Raw genomic sequence first — 7,982 nt, forward strand, 5'->3', positions numbered from 1 at the left:
CAGTTCCCAAATAAAAGACACACAACCTTATATTTATAAGCCATAATGCTCTAGAGCTGGGCAGAACCAGCCCGCTCTACTGTTTTGTCTCCTCTCCTGAGATATAACTTGCCGTGTTCCACCTGGGCTGCTGCTCCTCCAGCTGGCCAGCCCCGAGGGCCATGTGCTCACATCCACCTACCCCATGGGGTCCTCCTCTCTCCCTCCCTCCTCATGGACCTGCCTCAGACCCCAAGCGCAGGAACTGAAGTCCTGCCTACCTCTCTTCTGGCTAGCTACGGGTTGTAGGCATCTTTAGTCAACCAATAGTTTTAAATTAAGGAGGAAATTTACATAGCATTGCTCAGTGTATATGTCCTTGTTCTGGGGCCAAACCTCAACACCAAACCAAAATTTATTTTGGACTTTATTTTTAAATGTACATACATGCATTATTTACTTATTCTGAGGAGAGCGTGAACACCATAACACACACGTGGAAATCAGAGGACACTTATAGGAAGCAACTTGACCCTTTTACCATATAGCTTGTGGGACTTGAACTCAGATGGTCAGGCCTAACAGCAAACCACCCGGGAAAAGTCCCATCAAACCACCTGAAAATTCTTTCTTAATGAAACTCAAATGAGCATATCAAATATTGTTTTGAAAATCAAACATTCTAACACAGCACAGTTCAAAAGTACATTAATTTGATATTATGTGCTGAGCAATAATGGAAATAAAAAGTTATTGGGGTGTTTTCTATAATTAAATTATTATGTTTCTGTAAGAGCAGAAAACTGTGTACAATAAAAACACGGCACTTCATGAATATCACAGTGTCGTATCTGAGGTGTCTCAGACGACACTTGTTGACACTGTGGGTGTGATACAACTCATTGTACAAAGCACACATTGTGTGTTTGGCACCAAGACTTCAGTGAATTTGGATGAGGCAACACTGCCAGGCATTGCCAGAAAGATCTCCAGGTCATTATACCTTTGATTTTAAATTAATTTCTGGCTCTTATGCATTACCAAACACTTTGTTGCCAAGTTTTTCATTGCCTCCCCATGTTCAGTGAGGAGGTGATGACCCACAGCTTGAGAGACTGGGTTGTAAAGGCTCTCAGAGAAGCCAAATAGAACCTCAAAGCAGGAAAATATCATACTGCCCAAAACAAAGCCTGGGGTCTCTCCCAAACTGTGGGAGGTGGGGCTGGGGAGGGGGCAGAGAGACAGAGCTATCTCTTCATCGTGTCTCTCACAGAGCTAGCAGAGAAGTCCCGCATTGGGAGCCACAGCCTTTAGCATCTTCCCCTGCAGGGAGACCACGTGACTGTGTGGGTTCTCAGAACATGTGTTCTCACTTAGAAGTCTCTTGGAAAGGCCTCAGACCCTGGTGGCTCCTGGCACGTGCCCACAGAACCGGAGGGCACTCCCCCAGTGTCCTCCTCAGCTTTCCGCTGTCCTGCAATGGAAAAAAAATTATTTTCAAGGGGTGAAGTGACTGCTTGCCCTGATTGGATTGTGTAAGACCGAGAGTGCGATAATGTTCGCTCACGCGTGTAGCTCCCTCAGGAAGAATTCTCAAGTTCTTCCCTCCGCCCTTCACTCTTAACACTGTGTCCTGAGGACTACACACCAAGGCCCCAGAGACCTTGTAGCAGTTTGAATGAAATGTTCTCCTTACTCTCGGGCCTTCAAATACTTGTTTTCCAGTTGGTGGTACTATTTGGGAAGGTTCAGGAGGTGTGGCCTTTCTAGAGGAACTATGTTCCTGGGGGAGTTTTGAGATCCATTTCTAATTAGGCGTCCCTTCTTCCTGTTTGTGGTTCTAGATATGAGCTTTCAGCTGTTCCTTTTGCTATACCTGTCAACCGCTGCCATAATCTCCTGCCTTGTCGAGCCCTTTGGAACCATAAGCCTGAGCAGTAAGTTCCTGGTTTCACAAAGAAACAACCGTACAAGCCCCTCTTCCTCCTCTCATTTTCTTGTTGCTCCTTCCCTCCCTTTCTAAGTATCACTAGAGGAAAGGGAGAATGGAGCCGAGCTCTAGAAGGAGTCACCCAGGTGACGGGAGCAGAGGACCCAGGTGAGGATGGAGAGAGTCGCAAAGCTTTACATTCCGTCACCAACCCCAACTTCTACACCCAGGAGAGCCGACCCCATCTTTCTTCATGTCATTGAGTTTGAGTCCATCTTAAAATAAGTCAAATACATTATTTTTAAATTAGGATCGGGACTGGAAATATAGCCCAGTCTCAGTGATAAGTGACCTACCTAATGTGTGTGAATCCCTGGGCTCCATCCCAGGACCATTAATTGAATTAATTATACAAGATGCTTTCTAAAGGGCTCGACAAGATTGAAATACCCACAGTGGAGGCTCATGGTTATTGTACAGAACCCTGAGGGAGCGATACCAAATAGATGGTTAAAGGAGACAGAAACTCCAGGCAAAGGTCATATGTTAGAAAGAGAGGAGCTCAACAGCCTACAGGGCCAAGGCAGAAGGGAAGCTGAGACCATGGCCAGGCCAAAGCATCCTAGAGCATAGTGAGGTGGAGACCAGAATGAGACTTAAGTAGCAGGGCTGGGGTCTCAGAAATGTGTAGAGGAAACCCCAGGAGATGCTTGTGGACCATCAAGGGAACTGGACAAGAACCTTAACCCTCACTGACTGGACCATACTCTGTGAAATGATTTCAGTGCTACACTGTTATATTGGCACTCATGCTAGTCTCTACCACAGAAGCAGCTTATAAGCAAGCCATTGAAAATGACTGTGTACACACCAGTGTTAACAAAACAGAGAAAAATAAGACCATTTATTCTCCTTGTTTGTCCATCTTTACATTTGGGGGCTTTAAAATTCCTTTTCTTTTTTTTTTTTTTTTTTTTTTTTTTCCGGGGCTGGGGACCGAACCCAGGGCCTTGCGCTCGCTAGGCAAGCGCTCTACCGCTGAGCTAAATCCCCAACCCCTCCTTTTCTTTTTGAAAGAACAGTAATTGAGCTCCTATATGCTCATCTCTTTCCATTCTCAAAACTAAATAAAATTTTCAAATATCACATCTGTTCACTTTACCTAAGTAGATCTCTCTACACTGCTTTGTTATTCCACTCTTTGGATTTGCTCTGTAGATGATAGACCATGAGGCTGTAGCTCAAAGACAATGCAGACAAAATGTGGACTGGTATTGCTGATGGTCCCATAACAGGGTGTCTCCAAGACCAGTTCCTTCTAGGCACAACTGCCTCTAGGATTCTTTCTACCTTCCAGTTGTGTCCACAATCACTGGCTTTCCTCACCTACATGGCCAAGTCTCTTCCAGGGCAGAAAGGATGTTTCTTCTTTACCTCCGCCCTTCTGTGACATTGAAGTTTGAGCAGAGAGCAGCTAGCATACTCATAGAGTAGAGTCACGTGGGCTTAATACAGGAACTACTTGATGATGGCAGACACAGTTACAAAAATCAACAAAGGATGGGGGTGTGCCAGGGATCCCTGTAAGACACACTCTCTCTCTCTCTCTCTCTCTCTCTCTCTCTCTCTCTCTCTCTCTCTCTCTGTGTGTGTGTGTGTGTGTGTGTGTGTGTGTGTGTGTGTGTGTGTGTGTGTTAGGATTTGAACCTAAGGATTCATTACCACTGAATTATTTGCCTAGCCTCGAATTCTGGTCTTGTAGAAATAAAAGAAGTTTCTAATCCCATGAATAGAGTTATGGCAGAAGAAGAAGAATGCTTATGGGACAGGGAGCTGTACCTTGGAGGAATGTAGCTGCTGCAGTGGCACCCTGGGGGCAGAGAGCAGCAAGGAAAATTGATAAATATTCTTACTTCTTGTAAGTATATCATTTGCTGAAACCCAGTAGAAACCCAGAAGACAAAAAAGACCTCATTGCTATCCTCAGTAGCCAACCTTCTGGGCACAGAAAAAGTTCTGGGTGGGGAGAGACTAATGAAAATTACCCACTGAGTTCCATGCATGAAGCTGTCTAGAGAAAGAAGGGGAGCCTACCCTCAAAATAATTTTAGCCAAAAACATTGCCTCCAGGGATGGAGAGAGTCACAGCTGCCACAGGTTAAAATAAAAAACACAGATTTCAAGGATGTTTGTAAAACTGTTATTACCCAGGAAAAGAAAGTTTTAAAAGCATATACATTCAAAACAGATCTTAGAAATTTACTAGTGAATTTACAATAGATTTTGAGTAGTTTTACATTTTATTTTGTTTAAGGAGTTTGGTTTGTGGGAGAGTTGTGAGACAGTGTGTCCTTCTGTCTCCCAGGCTGGCATTGAATTTGCTACATAGCATAAATTCACCCTCTTCTTGAAATCCTTCCTTGGGCACCCAAGTGTGTGCTAAAGCATGCTACTGGAAAAGTTTTCATACACTTAAAAAATAAGAATATTTTCTCTACTGCTGTAAAATATGCCAAAAAGCACACATTCACTATTTACTATTTACTATTGCCCAATGCAATGAATGACTGCCACAAGAAAAAGGACTGGGAGGCACCTTGGTGGTAGAGCATTCAAAGCAATGAGTCTGGATCCCTCCGAACCCAGGTAAATCTGGCGCCATCGTTCTTGTGTGTTCCAATGAGATGATAGATAGAGACAGGAGAGTCTCCTGAAGCTACTGAGGGGTGGGCAACTAGTCTGGACTCTGCAATGGCAAACAGGAGACTGTCTCAAAGAAGGGGGAAGGCCAGAACAGTCACCCACGACCGTTCTCTGAGCTCCACAAGTGCAGTGTGTTAGTACCCAAAGCTATAACACACAAAAGCATTAAGCACACATACATGCACACATTACAAGACACACATGTTCTCTAAGCTCCACAAGGGCACCATGGCAATGAGCACCCCCGTTCCCACACACAAGCATTAAGCACATGTATGTACACATATCACACAAACATGCACAAAGAAACAGAAAGAGGATAATAATAGACTTGCGCCGATCTGGTTGTAATCTATTTTGCATTTTAAGGGCAGGAAGAGTCAAGCCCAGGGCCTTCTAAGGGCCACCAGGAAACATCCCATTCCTGGTTTCAATATGCAACCGTATGTGCAGAGTCCTGGCCCTGCAGCTCTCTGATAATGAACAGCTAATCATTTCACCTATTGCAGTTGTCAGGGTGTTTAAAGTTTAGCCTCCTGTGTTCTGAAGTGCAGGCGTTAGAGCTATAACATACTATAGTCTACATCTCTTTTGTTGTCGTTAACCCTGCCCTTGATTTCCATGAAGTCCTGGTGTAAGGAACCAGAGAGTTACAGAAATACCAGGCCAAAACTTAACATCTAGAAGTAAACATTGATCAAGTTTCAACAGAATCAGGACCTAGGAACTAAAAGGTGAGGAGGTAGTGCCAGCCGCCTGGCTTCTTGGGTGAGGGAAAGTAGGTAAACAGTCAGTTATATATACAGCTTGATATAAATTGCATCCCAAGAGGTTTCCTGTGTGCGTTCTAACCAATGGGGAAACAGCCCTTAATGTCTCGGCACTCGAAAGGAACTAGCACGCCTCTGCCTCTGAAGCTTTATTTTATAATATAGCTATTTTCTCACTCTCTAAAGTGTTTAGTTTTGACAGCAAGCAAGCGCATAAAAGTCACAATGAATTCAGTTTTCCCCTCAAGCCATTTAGAGAAGGTGGTGACTTTTAGTGTTCACATCCACTGCCATGTACTGGTTGTGAGGATGAAACAGAGGGGACCTCTGAGGTTGCAGGGTGCTTCTCACAAGCTCAAGCATTTTAACCACCAAACACATTATTTCACTTGCATGAACAAGCCCAAGACCTAGGAAGTATTAAGTTAATGACTAAAAATAAAGGAAAAAAAGAAAAGAAGAGAAGAGAAGAGAAGAGAAGAGAAGAGAAAAGAAAAAAAAAGAAAAGAAAAGAAAAGAAAAGAAAAGAAAAGAAAAGAGAAAAACTCCTGGAGGTAATTAAAATAACTCTTTAAGAAGAAACAGCTCTTAAGAAAAGCACCTGGAAGGGCCAGCAAGATGGCTCATGGGTAAGGGTTTCCCCTCCTAGACTGACAACCTGAGTTTGATCTCTGGAGTCCACATGGTAAAAGGAAAAGAACTGTCTCACCATGGCTTGTGGTATGTGCATGTGTGTACATGTGTGTGTATGAATGTGTGTGCGTGGGGTGTGTGGGTGTGATTTTTTTAAGGAGTCTAGAGATTGGAAATTAAGGAAAACTGCAAAATAACCTGGTAATGACAAGAGACATTAATGTCAAGAGAAGAAAAGAAGCCTGGGAATGGAAAGCAAGCCTGGCATGTGGAAAGCCATTCTTTCTATCCCCATACTGAGAAGTGAGGAAGGACTCGGATAGATGGAGGATGTATGGACTGGGCCGGGTGGCAAACATGAGTTAGTATAGACAGGGTTATTAAGTTATATGAGCTAGACTAGTTGGGAACAAGCCTAAGCTAAAAGGCCTGAGCATTCATAAATGACTGGCCGGTCAGAGGCAGTCTTGCTGTAAGCCTACAGAGTGAGTTCCAGGATAGCCAGGACTATGTAGAGAGAACATGCCTCAAAATACAAAACAAAAAGAAAAACAGACAAAAACCAAAGAAATAAATTTTATTTCTTTCTGTAAAGAATAAAAAAGGAAGGAGGCGATGGGGAGGGAGAAGAGAAACCAGGAGGTGGGTGGCAGGATGGTGAGGAGGGAGAAGAGGAAACAGGAGGTGGGTGGCAGGGTGCATGAGATCGGAGCCTGTCTAGAGCATGAAGCCTGAGCAGCTAGTGAAGGAGGGGACTGGTGAGCAAAGAAGTCTGCCTCAAAGATGGGAGTCTGAGGGAGAAAAGCAGGACCATCGGAAGCCAATGAAAAGATCTTAAGGAGAGTGTAGCCTATGTATCCTAGCTAGCCCACATTAAAGACACAGAAACCTGGTGTTTTATTTACAAGCTGTGAGCCTAGACTGGGCAGGTTCTATGCTATTCTTACCTGTTTCCAAACCACATGCCCCTTGTTACTCACTGTTTGAGTCTCACCTGGGCTGCTTTAGCTCCCCCAGCCTTGTCAGGGTGTACTCTGGCCACATGCTCCTGATCCTTCTGGCCTCCTGGAAGCCTCATTCTCTCTGTCTTCTTCTTCCTTCTTCCCCGAGGTCTCTCTTGAGACCCCTCACTAGATTCTCAGGTCCTGCCTCTTTCTCTTTACTGCCCAATCACAACTCGATCTTTTGTTAGCCAATAGCTTTGCATTGGTGAGCAAGGCAACAAAGGCTGCTGTGCTCAGCCTCATCCTCTGGGTAGAGGATGCACTTGTCTGGATGGCAACCAGATCATGGAGCTCAGAATTTAACACTTGTAGACATAACAGACCAACCCCAACAGTAGAGGACTGTGTCCTTGGTCTGAAAGTTATTTTTACACAGCTCCTGAAGAAATAGAAGTTAAGAGCTGCTCCCTCCTTCCCCATCTCTAGAATTGTGGAGAGCGAGGTGACTTTTGGGACTCAGTACCGCTAAGAGGTTGTCATGGATCTCAGTAATGGGTGGCAGGGTGGCAGCCTGGCTGAGGCTGTACGGGGCAGCCTTTCCATCCCTGTGACAACATACTTGACAGTCACAACTAAGGGAAGAAAGGACAGTGTTGGCTCACTGTTTCAGAGGATTTCAGAGGGTTCAGCCCACACAGGCCTGGAGGTTACGCTGAGGCTGGGCTCACCTCACAGCAGCTGCAATCAGAGAATGTCTGTGTTAGCAAGATTTCTCCTTTTCTCCATTTTATTTCACCTGGGATCCTGCCTATGAGAAGGCTTTGCTACATTCTGGGTAGGTCTCCCCCATGTCCTTGATGTTATCTGGAAACACCCTCACTGACACCCAGAGGAGCACATTCAGATATCTAGCTACTTCTCAGCTCCAGCATGTTGACAAATGACACATTTGCAACACAGGAGACTACAGTGTGCACACAGTAGTACTGAGAAATCAGAAAGAGAAGAAAGGATTGAAATGGA

General features: G+C 44.6%; 1 long non-coding RNA gene across 1 annotated transcript; it reads right to left on the reverse strand.

The window, feature by feature from the left end:
* Positions 1-387: 387 nt before the first annotated feature.
* On the reverse strand, positions 388-7,432 carry LOC134482859 (uncharacterized). Its single transcript, XR_010059480.1, has 2 exons — positions 6,996-7,432; positions 388-1,453 (listed from the first exon to the last, which is right to left on the reverse strand). It is a non-coding gene; the product is annotated as an uncharacterized LOC134482859 (long non-coding RNA).
* Positions 7,433-7,982: the final 550 nt, after the last annotated feature.

Source organism: Rattus norvegicus, chromosome 17 (genome assembly GCF_036323735.1).
Source record: "Rattus norvegicus strain BN/NHsdMcwi chromosome 17, GRCr8, whole genome shotgun sequence".
NCBI lineage: Eukaryota > Metazoa > Chordata > Mammalia > Rodentia > Muridae > Rattus > Rattus norvegicus.